Genomic DNA, 12,059 nt, shown 5'->3' with positions numbered 1-12,059 from the left:
CTGAAACTGTGTGGGTACACTCAGCATTGGGCGGGCATAGAGAGTTTTTGATGAGTCATGGCTGAACAAAACAGTCAGCCATCTTGCTCAGAGAGCACCTTCCTGGAGCCCTGGGAAGAACCAAAAGCCCCTTCCTTGGAGATTTAATCCCACCCATCTAGACCAAAGAAATGCAAATTGAGGTTCATTAACAACCAGCATCTGCTCCACCCTCTGAGAAATCCTCTTACACTGAACACCTCAGGGAGTTTTTTATCCAGTTGAGGGCTACAACTCAAGGCTCATCAAGTAACTGAGACTAATAGCCTCCAAGCAATAAGCAAGAGGATAAGTGCACCTTTCCTGGGCTTGCAAATCTACCCAGGAAAGAAAGACTTGACAATGGTGTTTAATGTGGGTCCTCCCACATTCATCCAAAACCACTAGAGAGAGCCACAAACAGCAGAACACCACCACCCACAGGGAAAATTTGGCAGGCTCCAAAACCCAGAGATAGCCAAAATGGTGAAACAAAGAAACAAATCCCAAATGAAATAACAACAGAACTCTACTGAAGATGAGATAAACAAAATGCAGTTAAGCAAGTAATCAGAGGTAGAGTTCAGGGCCATGATCTTGAGGAAGCTCAACAGCATGAGTAAAGATATAAAAACATTAAAAACCAACCAAGTGGAAATGAAAGATGACATAGCAGAAATAAAAAATACATCAGAAGGAATAACCAGCAGAGTAGAGAAGGCTGAGGACCAGATCAATAAATTAGAAATCAGGGTAGAAAAAAATCAACCAATCAGAAAACCAAAAGATAAAAACAATTAAAACACAGGAAGACAGCTTAAGAGAACTGTGGGACAACTGGAAACGTAACAACATTTGCATCATAGGAGTTGCAGAAGAAGGAAATGAGCAAGGGTTAGAGAATATATTTGAAGAAATAGTGACAGAAAACTTCCCTAACTTGGTGAAGGAAGAAGGCATTCAAGTTCAAGAAGCACAGAGAGCCCCAAGTAAGAAGAACCCAAACAGGCCCATATCAAGACACATAGTAATTAAAATGCCAAAAATTAAAGACAAAGAGAGAATCCTAAAGGCAGCAAGAGAAAAGCAACAGATTACCTACAAAGGAATCCCCATAAGGCTATCCGCTGACTTCTCAACAGAAACACCACAGGCCAGAAGGGAGTGGCATGAAGTAATCAAGGTCATGAAAAACAAGGATCTGAATCCAAGAATACTCTATCCAGTAAGGCTATCATTCAAAATAGAAGGTCAAATAAAGAGCTTCCCAGACAAAAAACAAAAAAACAAAAAAACTAAGGGAATATATAAGCACGAAACCAGCACTGAAAGAAATGTTAAAAGGACTGTTGTAATTAGTAGAAGAAATAGGAAGAAAAATATAACTACAATAAACAAAAATGGCACTAAATAAATACATGTCAATAATAACCTTACAGCCCTGGCCAGTTTGGCTCAGCGGTTAGAACGTCGGCCTGCGGTCCCGAGAGACCCGGGTTCGGTTCCCGCTAAGGGCACGTACTTCGGTTGCAGTTTGTCCCCGGCCCTGGTTGGTCGTGCGGGTGGCAGCCACTCGATGTGTCCCTTCACGTCGATGTTTCTCTCTCTCTCTTCCTTCCTCTCTCTCCCTCCTACTCTGTCTGTGCAAAAAATGGAAAAGTGTCCTCAGGTGAGGATTAAAAAAAAAAAATAAAAAAAAAATAATAACCTTACATGTAAATGGACTGAACACTCTAATCAAAAGAAAAAGAGTAACTGATTGGATAAGAAAGCATGAGTCATATATGTGTTGTTTATAAGAGACCCATCTCACAAAAAAAGACTCACATAGGTTGAAAGTGAAGAGATGGAAAAAAATCTTGCAAGCAAATGGAAAGGAAAAGAAAACTGGGGTAGCAATACTGATATTTGATAAAATAGACTTCAAAATGAAGGCCATAACTAGAGACCAAGAAAGTCACCACATAATATTGAAAGGATCTACTCAACAGGAACATATAACCTAGGTAAACATATATGCACCCAATATAGGAGCACTGAACTATATTAAAAATCTTCTGGAGAACTTCAAAGGAAAAACTGACAGAAATACAATCATAGCAGGAGACTTCAACACCCTGCTGACATCACTGCATAGATCCTCTAGACAAAAAAATTAACAAGGAAACAGACTCTAAATGATGCACTAGATCAAATGGATTTAATAGATATCTACTGAGAATTACATCCCAAAACTGCAGAATTCACATTCTTCTCAAGTGCACATGAGACATTTTCAAAGATAGACTACATGTTAGGACACAAACTAAGTCTCTACAAATTCAAGAAGATTGAAATCATATCAAGCATCTTCTCAGATCACAATGGCATGAAACCAGAAGTCAATTACAACAAGAACATGCAAAGACATTTGAACACATGGAGGTTAAAGAGCATGTTATTCCACAATGAATGGGTTACAAAGGAGATAAAGGAAGAAATGAAAAACTTTCTGGAAACCAATGAAAATGAACACACAACACAAAATCTATGGCATACAGCAAAAGCAGTTCTGAGATGGAAGTTCATAGCACTACATGCCTACCTCAAGAAACAAGAAAAATTTCTAATTGACTATCTAACCTCACAACTTAAAAGAACTGGAAAGCAAACAAAAAGAAAACCCCAGAGCAAGTAGAAGGAAAGAAATAATAAAGATCAGAGCAGAAATAAACAACATCAAGACCAAAAAACAATTTAAAAGATCAATGAAAGGAAGAGCTGGTTCTTTGAAAAGATAAACAAGATTGATGGACCCTTAGCTAGACTCACCAAGAAACAAAGAGAGAGAACCCAAATGCATAAAATTAGAAATGAAAGAGAAGAAGTAACAACTGACACTATAGAAATACAAAGGATTGTTAACAAATACTATGAACAATTATCCAGCAACAAATTGGACAATCTAAGCAAAATGGACAAATTTCTAGAAACACGGTGTTTCAAAAGTGAACTGGGAAGAAATAGAAAACTTGAACAGACCAATAACTACTAAGGAAATTGAAGATGTAAGGAAGGCTCTCCTAGCAAACAAACGCCCAGGCCCAGAGAGCTTCCCCGGGGAGTTTTACCAAACAAGAACTAACACCAGTTTCAAAGAAGAACTAACACCCATTCTCCTCAAATTATTCCAAAAAATTCAAGAAGGAAAACTTCCAAACTCGTTTAATGAGGCCAGCATAATTCTAATTCCAAAACCAGATAAAGACACTACAAAGAAACAAAACTACAGGCTAATATTCCTGATAAACATAGATAGCAAAATCCTGAACAAAATACTAGCAAAGGTCAGCGTGCCCCGCAGCATCTGCGAGGCTTTGGAGCCCAACCAACCGCACGCCCGTGAGTCATGACAACTACAGCTGTGTGTGTGCTAAAGGGTGACGGCCGGGTGCAGAGCACTGTCCACTTTAAGCAGAAGGGAAATGGGCCGGTCGGTGTCACGGGCATCATCACAAGACTGACCGAGTGCGAACACAGCTTCCACATGCATCAGTTTGGAGAAAACATGCAAGGCTGGACCAGTGCAGGGCCTCACTTTAGTTCTCTATCCAGAACCCACGGTGGACCCAAGGATGAAGAGAGGTGTGTGGGAGACCTGGGCAACGTGACCATGGACAAAGATGGTAAGGCCAAGGTGTCTATTGAAGACACGATGATCTCCCTCTCAGGGTGATTCCATCACTGGCCGCACAATGGTGGTCCATGAAAAACGAGATGACTTGGGCAAAGGTGGAAATGATGAAAGCAAGAAGACAGGGAATGCTGGGAGCCGTCTGGCTTGTGGGGTGATTGGGATCACCCAGTAGACATTCCTGAGGATGAGGTCTGAGTCCTAGTAGCTCCTCTGTGACTTTGCTAGTTGTAGAAATTTAACTTAATAGACATTAAACACTATAACCTTAAAAGTGTAATTTGTGCCCTGGCTGGGTTTGCTCAGCGGTTAGAGCATCAGCCTGCAGTCTGGAGAGACCCGGGTTTGGTTCCCACTAAGGGCACGTACCTCAGTTGCAATTTGTTCGCAGGCCTGGTTGGGTCATGTGGGTGGCGAACACTCGATGTGTCCCTTTCACATTGATGTTTCTCTCTCTTTTTCTCCCTCCCACTCTATTTAAACAAAATATCAAAAAATGTCCTTGGTGAGGATAAAAAAAAAAAAAAAAACAAGTGTAATTTGTGTCTTTTTAAAAATTTTTCAAGTACCTGTGATGTGAGCTGATTTGTATGACTGTATAAATCTCCTATTCAATGAAAATGTGTTTCAATGAAAAAAAAATAAAAACAAATACTATCAAATCAGATCCAGCAATACACTAAAAAAATTATTCACCATGACCAAGTGGGATTCATCCCAGGGATGCAAGGCCGGTACAATATTCACAAATCAATAAATGTGATATACCACATAAACCAAATAAAAGATAAAAACCATATGAAAATATCAATAGACACTGAAAAAGTATTCGACAAAATCCAGCATCCATTTCTGATAAAAACGCTCAGCAATGTGAGAATAGAGGGATGATATCTTGACATAATAGAGGCCATATATGAAAAACCTACAGCCAACATCATACTCAATGGACAAAAATTAAAAGCATTGCCTTAACAACAGGAAGAAGATAGGGACGCACACTTTTGCCACTCTTGTTTACCACAGTACTGGAAGTCTTAGCCACAGCAATCAGACTTGAAGAACAAATAAAAGGGATCCAAATTGGAAAGGAGGAAGTGAAACTGTCATTATTCACAGATGACATGATATTATACATAGAAAACCATAAAGACTCCATCAAAAATTTGCTAGATTTAATAAACAAATTTGGCAAGGTAGCACGATACAAAATTCACGTGAAGAAATTGACGGCATTCTTATACACCAATAATAAGCTCACAGAAAGAGAAACTAAAGAAACAATCCCATTTACCACTGCAGCAAAAAAATTAAGATACCTAGGAATAAACTTAACCAAAGAAGTAAAGGACCTATTTGGAGAAAACTACAGGACATTGAAAAATGAAATAGAGGAAGATATAAAAGAGTGAAAGCACATACCTTGTTCATGGATTGGAAGAATTAACCTGTTAACCAAGCGGGATGTATAAATACGTCAAATACAGTAAAAAGGGAATTCCCAGGGAATTCCCCGGTTAACAGGTTAACATCATTAAAATGTCCATATTATCCAAAGCAGTCTATAGATTCAATGCAATCCCCATCAAAATACCAACAACGTATTTCACAGAACTAGAACAAATACTTCAAAAGTTCATATGGAACCAAAAAATACCCCAAATAGCTACAGCAATCTTGAAAAAGAAAGACAAACTAGGTGGGATCACAATACCAGATACCAGGTTATACTACAAATCTACTGTAATCAAAACAGCTTGATATTGGCACAAGAATAGGCATATAAATCAATAGAACAGAACAGTGAACCCACAAATTGACTCAAGACATTATGATCAATTAATATTTGACAAGGGTGGCATGAGCATACAGTGGAGTAAAGACAGCCTCTTTAATAAATGGTGTTGGGAAAATTGAACAAGCTACATGCAAAAAAAAAAAAAAAGAAAGAAACTAGACCATTAACTTACACCATACACAAGAATAAACTCAAAATGGATAGAAGACTTAAATGTGACTCATGAATCCATAAAAATCCTAGAAGAAAATGTAGGCAACAAAATTTCAAACATCAGACGCAGCAGAATTTTTACTGATATATCACCTAAGGTAACAGAAACAAAGGAAAAAATAGACACATGGAACTACATCAAACTAAAAAGCTTCTGCACAGCAAAAGAAACAACCATCAAAATGGAAAGGGAACCCACTGTATGGGAGAGCATAATTGCCAATGATACATCAGATAAAGGGTTAATATATAGAGTGCTCATACAACTCAACAAAAGGAAGACAAAGAACCCAATTAAAAAATGGGCAGAGGACCTAAATAGACACCTCTCCAAAAAGGACATCCAAATGGCCAAGAGACAAATGAAGAAATGCTCATCGTCACTGATCATCAGAGATATGCAAATTAAAACAACAATGAGGTATCACCTCACACCTGCCAGAATGGCTGCCATCAACAAATCATCAAACAACAAGTGTTGGCGAGGGTGTGGAGAAAAGGGGACTCTAGTATACTGCTGGTGGGAATGCAGACTGGTACAGCCACTATGGAAACAATATGGTGTTTCCCCAAAAAATTAAAAATTGAATTACCATTTGACCCAGTGCTCCCACTTCTAGGAATATATCCTAAGAAACCTGAAACATCAATCAGAAAGAATATATGTATCTCTATGTTCATAGCAGCACTCTTTACAACCACTAAGATCTGGAAACAGCCCAAGTGCCCAGCAATAGATGAGTGGATAAAAAAGCTGTGGTACATATATACAATGGAATACTATGCAGCTGTAAGAAGGATAGACCTGTTATCCTTTGAGACATGGAGGGACCTCGAGAGTATTATACTAAGCAAAATAAGCGAATCAGAGAAAGATGAATACCACATGATCTCACTTATTTGTGGAATATAATGAACAAGGTGAGCTGATGTATGAAATAGACCCAGAGACACAGGAGTATGGTTCAGACTGACAAATCTCAGAGTACGGGGGTGGGCAGGTAGATGAGATGAATCAAAGAATTTATATGCTTATATGCATAACCAATGGACATAGACAACAATGCTGGGGGTGAGGGCAGGATGGGAAGGAGGGTTTCTTGGGGAGGGAAGAAACATCTGTAACAAAAATAAATTAATAAAAATTGGAAAATTAATAAATAAATAAATAAATAATAAAATATTTTCACATAATCCCACTGGCTATTTTTACTTCTGAAAACTAGTGGGAAATACACCCATATATACAACAAGACTCTGTGAGAAAGCCAAGTCTCATTAAAATTTTATCAGGGGAATTTGATGCCCTGAAAGAATATTTTTCATCACTGTGAGCAAAGGTGCCAAACGTGGCAGTGGGGATAAAAACTGTTGCCTTGTAGTTTCTGAGGATGTATTCCTATCTATGTTGAGTCTTTGGACATTCTGGAATCTAAAAAAGAAGTCCTTTCTGTGAAACCTTGTCCACTGGGTATACAGTTTACACTCTTCTTTGCTAACTGGCCCAAAAATCTCCAGGGAAGTAGATAGTTTGGGCTCTTGGGATTGTTAACAATTTTGGTATCATTAACTATTATTTGACAAAAAATCTTTGAATGTGGGATGTTGAAGGATTTCAACAGATTGGCAGAGAAGGAACATAGACAAGATCAATTGTCTATTACAAAAGAATCAGCAAAGACAGTATTTTGACTCACAGAAGAGAAAAAACATGGCACAAGTTTTTTGACAATAACAAAAAGACTTGTTTTCCATATTCTTTTTCTTGCTATTCTTTGTTTAAGAATATTTTTGGACAATATCATTCATTCAACAAATATTTGTTAAACATATCTTATGTACAAGGCACTCCTCTCTTTTAAAGGATAAAACAGTAAACAAAGCAGACAAAAATCCCCACCCCTGTGAAGCTGACATTCTAGTGAATGAGACTATAAACTTAATAAGTAAACTGAACAGTGTATTAGAAAATAAGTGCTATTGAGTGATAAGGTGAAGTGGATGACCTGTATAGGGGGAGAAGCGATTGTAATTTTTAAAAGAGCAGTCTGGACAGGCATTTCAAATACTGTGACAATTGAATCAAAACTGGCTATCTAGGGTAGGGAAACATTATGAGGGGAAGGAATAGCAAGTACAAAAATCCTAAAATAGAAGCTCACCTGGCATGCTCAAGGAAAAATAAAGAAGCCAGTAGGATTGGTGTGGTGTGAATCAGTAACGGAATAAGTAATGTGAGATACCATCAGCAAAGGTGAGACTAGGCCATTGTAAGAAATTAATTTTTTACTATGAGGGAAAGAAGATTGAGGAGAGGAAATAGCCATTAAGAAGAATGTGACAAAATAGAAAAGTCAAGGATGACTCAGATTTTTGTCCTAAGCTGCCAGAAGGAAGAAGTTATCATTAACTGACATGGGAAAACTGTGGGTAGAGCAGGTGTTAGGAGGAACAAACAGGAATTTGAGTCAATAGACATCAAGTGGAAATGTTAAACTAGAGGAGATAATAATTATGTGATAAATAAAGGTGACTTCAATTAAACAGAGGTTTGTCATTGCTTTTTAGCTCCTACTGTTGACCTTTATGTGGTTAGTACAGTGCTTGCCACATAGCATATATTCAATAATGTTTTCTATAAGAGTATTAATCAGCCAACAGCCACAGGAATTTTGAAGACATATTTGTATTCCTACACGAGTCCCTAATTTTAATCTACACAAATCCATCACTTAAAAACTAATATAAGAGTGTAATAAGACTTCTAGATACAAAATAAATATACAAAGCCAATTATATTTTTATATAAAGAATTAGAAAATGAATTTAAAAAAAATATATTTACAATAGCATCTGAAATATAAAATATACGCCTGGTCGGTGTGGCTCAATGATTGAGCACTGACCCATGCACCAAGAGGTCACCTGTTCGGAGCGTCGACCCACGCACCAAGAGGTCGCTGGTTCGATTCCTGGTCAGGGCACATGCCCAGTTGTGGGCCCGATCCCCAGTGCGGGGCATGCAGGAGGGGCCAATCGATGTTCTCTCTCATCAATGTTTCTACCTCTCTCTCCCTCTCCCTTTCTCTCACACTAAAAAAAAATCAATAAAAATAAACTGTAGGAATAATCCTAACAAAAGAAATTTAGATCTCTACAGAGAAATACATATATGTGTGTGTGTGTATATATATATATATATATATTTTTAATCCTTACCCAAGGATATGTTTATTGATTTTAGAGGGAGAGGGAGAGAGGGGGAGAGAGAGAGAAACATTGATAGTTGCCTCCCACACATGCCCCACCTGGATATCAAACCTGCAAACTCTTGGTGTACAGGACAATAGTCAAAACAACTGAGCCACCTTGCCAGGGTAGAAAATAAATATATATTTAATAAGAGGAGTTAAAGAGGATCATGGAGTTGAAAACTCTGTACTGAAAATATGTTAATTCTTCACCAAACTAATCTAGAGATTTACTACAAAATCAATCAAATCCCCAATAAAACTTCTTTGTGGAACTCCATAAGCTAATTCTAAAATTTACATAGAGAGACACAAACAGCCAAAACACTCTCTTTTTTCCAATTTTACTTTATCTTTTTACTTTTTATTAAATTTATTGGGGTCACATTGTTTAATAAGATCATACAGGTTTCAAGGGTACATTTCTATGATACATGATCTGCATATTGCATTGTGTGCCCACCACCCAAAGTCAAATCATATTTTGTCACCATATATTTGACCCCCTTTACCCTTTACTATCCTCTCACCCCCTTCTCTCTGGTAACCACCATACTGTTTAAACAAGTAGGTCACAATAGGTGAACTTGCTTTATACAACTTATTATAAAACTGTTGGATTTAGAAAAGTGGAGTTTTGAAGTAAATATAGACAAACAAACAAAAGAAACGGAACAGCCTGGAAATAGACAGGTGTATTTATGGACACCTGATTCATGACCAAACTGACTATTAAAACTAGCAATGAAAAGAAAGTATTTTTAATAAATAATGCCAGTTTAACAAAGTGTTCATATTAGAAAAAACTTTACCTCTACATTACAGAAGGCACAAATGGTCATTTGAGATGGATTATGGACCTCAATATGAGAGTCAAAATCAATGAAGAGTTTGAGAGATAATATAAAAGAATATATTTGTGATAGTAAAGTTAAGGAATCATTTATTAGGTGAGACAAAGAAAGCAATAGCCATAAAGGAAGAGATTGATGTATATGAGTATATTAAAATGATAAATTAACAACTTTTCACTAAAAGTCACCAAAAAATTACAAAAACATTTCTACAAATCAATAATGGTAGACAACAATAAAAAATTTTTAAAAATAAAAAAACTGGGAGAAACTGAACAGTATCTTCACATTAAAAAAAATCCAATGACCCATAAATATGAATTGGTGATCCAATCTAATTTCATAAGTAACCAGGTAAATGCACAATAAAATACCACTACATACCCAACTTATTACTGAAGTTTAAAGTGGATGTATCAATTGTTGGTGAGGTAGGTAGTGGGCACTGATTGTACCCCACAACACATCTCTTCTACCCACCTCTGATTTCAGCAGAGTTATGGTGGAAAGTTCCCACAACTCCTACCTCTAAGCTTTTTCCCTCAGGTGCAACTCAAAAGTAGAGGGGAGTTAAAATCCCAGGGGGCAACCATCAAACCAAAGGAAGATGGAAGCAACAAAAATGAAAATATACTGCAGCTACCTACGTCAGAATGAACAAAAATCACAAACACAATGTCAACTAAAAAAAAGCCACACCAACAGGAAACATACTGTATACAGTAGATGCCTTTTATCCATGGGAGATATATTTCAAGATGTCCAGTCGATGCCTGAAGCTGTGAATAGTACTAAACTCTATCTATAGTAAATTTTTTCCTGCTTGTACATACCTATAATGAAGTTTAGTTTATAAACCAGGCACAATGAGAGATTAACAATAATAATTAATAAAATTGAACAGTTATAGCAATATGCTGTGATAAAAGCTATGTGAATGTGGTCTCTCTCCCAAAGTACCTTACTGTAACTGTACTCACCCTTTTCTTGTGATGATGGGAGATGATACAATGCCTATGTAATGAGACGAACTGAGGTGGATACACTGGGCAAAGGGATGACTCACATCCCAGGCAGGATGGGGCAAGGACAGTGAGATTTCATCACATTACTCAGAACAGTGTAAATTTAAAACTTATCAAGTGCTTATTTCTAGAATTTTCTATTTAATATTTTTGCACTATGGTTGACTGCAGTTAACTGAAATCGCAGAAAGAGAAACTGCAGATGAGAGGGACTACTGTAATTGTTTATTAACTCTGTTTAATCTATTCTATAATTAGAGCTCAAAATAGGCAAAAACTAAAGTAGTTAGGAATACATATTTAGGTGGCAAAACTGTAAAGAAAAGTAAGGAAATCATTATCATAAAATCAGGGTAATGGTTAACTTCAGGGGGGAAAGTGTGATAGGGAAAACCACAGAAGGTATTTCCGAGGACTGGAAGTGTTCACTTTATAAAAGGGTGTTCAGCTATACACTTGTTTAGCTAGCTTTTCTGTAAGTTTCATTTTCACAATAAAAATGTTTTCTTTGAATATATCACAAATTGTAGCACAATAAGGAGACCCAACGAGAGTTATCCATGGTGCTTCCCTTCCTGCAGCTAGGCTCAGCGAAGTCTAGTAAACCAGAAGGGTACTTAATCAGGACTGAGAAATCCTTTAGAAAAAAAAGAAAAAAGAAAAAAAAAGACCTTTGCTCAACCTGATGGGGGTTGTTAGAGATCAAAAAGCTGATATGGGTCATATTTTCTTATTGATGATTGCTCTGATAGAAAGCAATCATCAATAAGAAAATAGAATCACAGAGTTAAAAGGCAAATTTGGGATACAGAGCAGGCTTTCTCTGATTTAAAAACAAACAAACAAACACAAGATGATGCAACAGAAAACACCATTAATAAATCTAAAAAATTTATTGCTGGCTGGTAGAGCAAGTAAGTCCATCTCATCTAAGAACAGGCTCAAACCATCTGTCTAACAAGGCCCACAAAATCCTGACTTGTCACTCCAACACTATCTGTACTATGCCTATTCTGTCCTCTGCTCAAATACTTCCCTGTAGTGAAGTTAGTGCAATGTCCTCTCTGGAACAGTTTACATTTTCCTTAAGAGAAGCAGGTTCCCCTTCATTCAGTAGTGAAGATCTCATTTATGCTCTTTTTTGGAAGGCGGAAAACCTTCATTCTCCAAAACTTGGTATTCCTAGATCTAGAAATCAATGTGCTTACTAGAAGTTTTTTTTGAACC

At 37.1% G+C, this 12,059-nt stretch overlaps 1 protein-coding gene and 1 pseudogene across 1 annotated transcript in view; one reads left to right on the top strand and one right to left on the bottom strand.

Annotated features, from left to right (window-relative positions):
• The window catches only part of ADAM9 (ADAM metallopeptidase domain 9), a 131,277-nt gene that overhangs the window by 67,305 nt on the left and 51,913 nt on the right, over positions 1-12,059 (bottom strand). The gene's annotated exons all lie outside the window — the stretch shown is intronic.
• On the top strand, positions 3,407-3,866 carry LOC118622715 (annotated as a pseudogene).

The sequence above is a fragment of the Molossus molossus genome, unplaced genomic scaffold (genome assembly GCF_014108415.1).
Source record: "Molossus molossus isolate mMolMol1 unplaced genomic scaffold, mMolMol1.p scaffold_m16_p_9, whole genome shotgun sequence".
Classification (NCBI taxonomy): Eukaryota; Metazoa; Chordata; class Mammalia; order Chiroptera; family Molossidae; genus Molossus; species Molossus molossus.
Note: the sequence above shows the minus strand (reverse complement) of the source record. Positions and strands in the feature narration are given on the sequence as shown.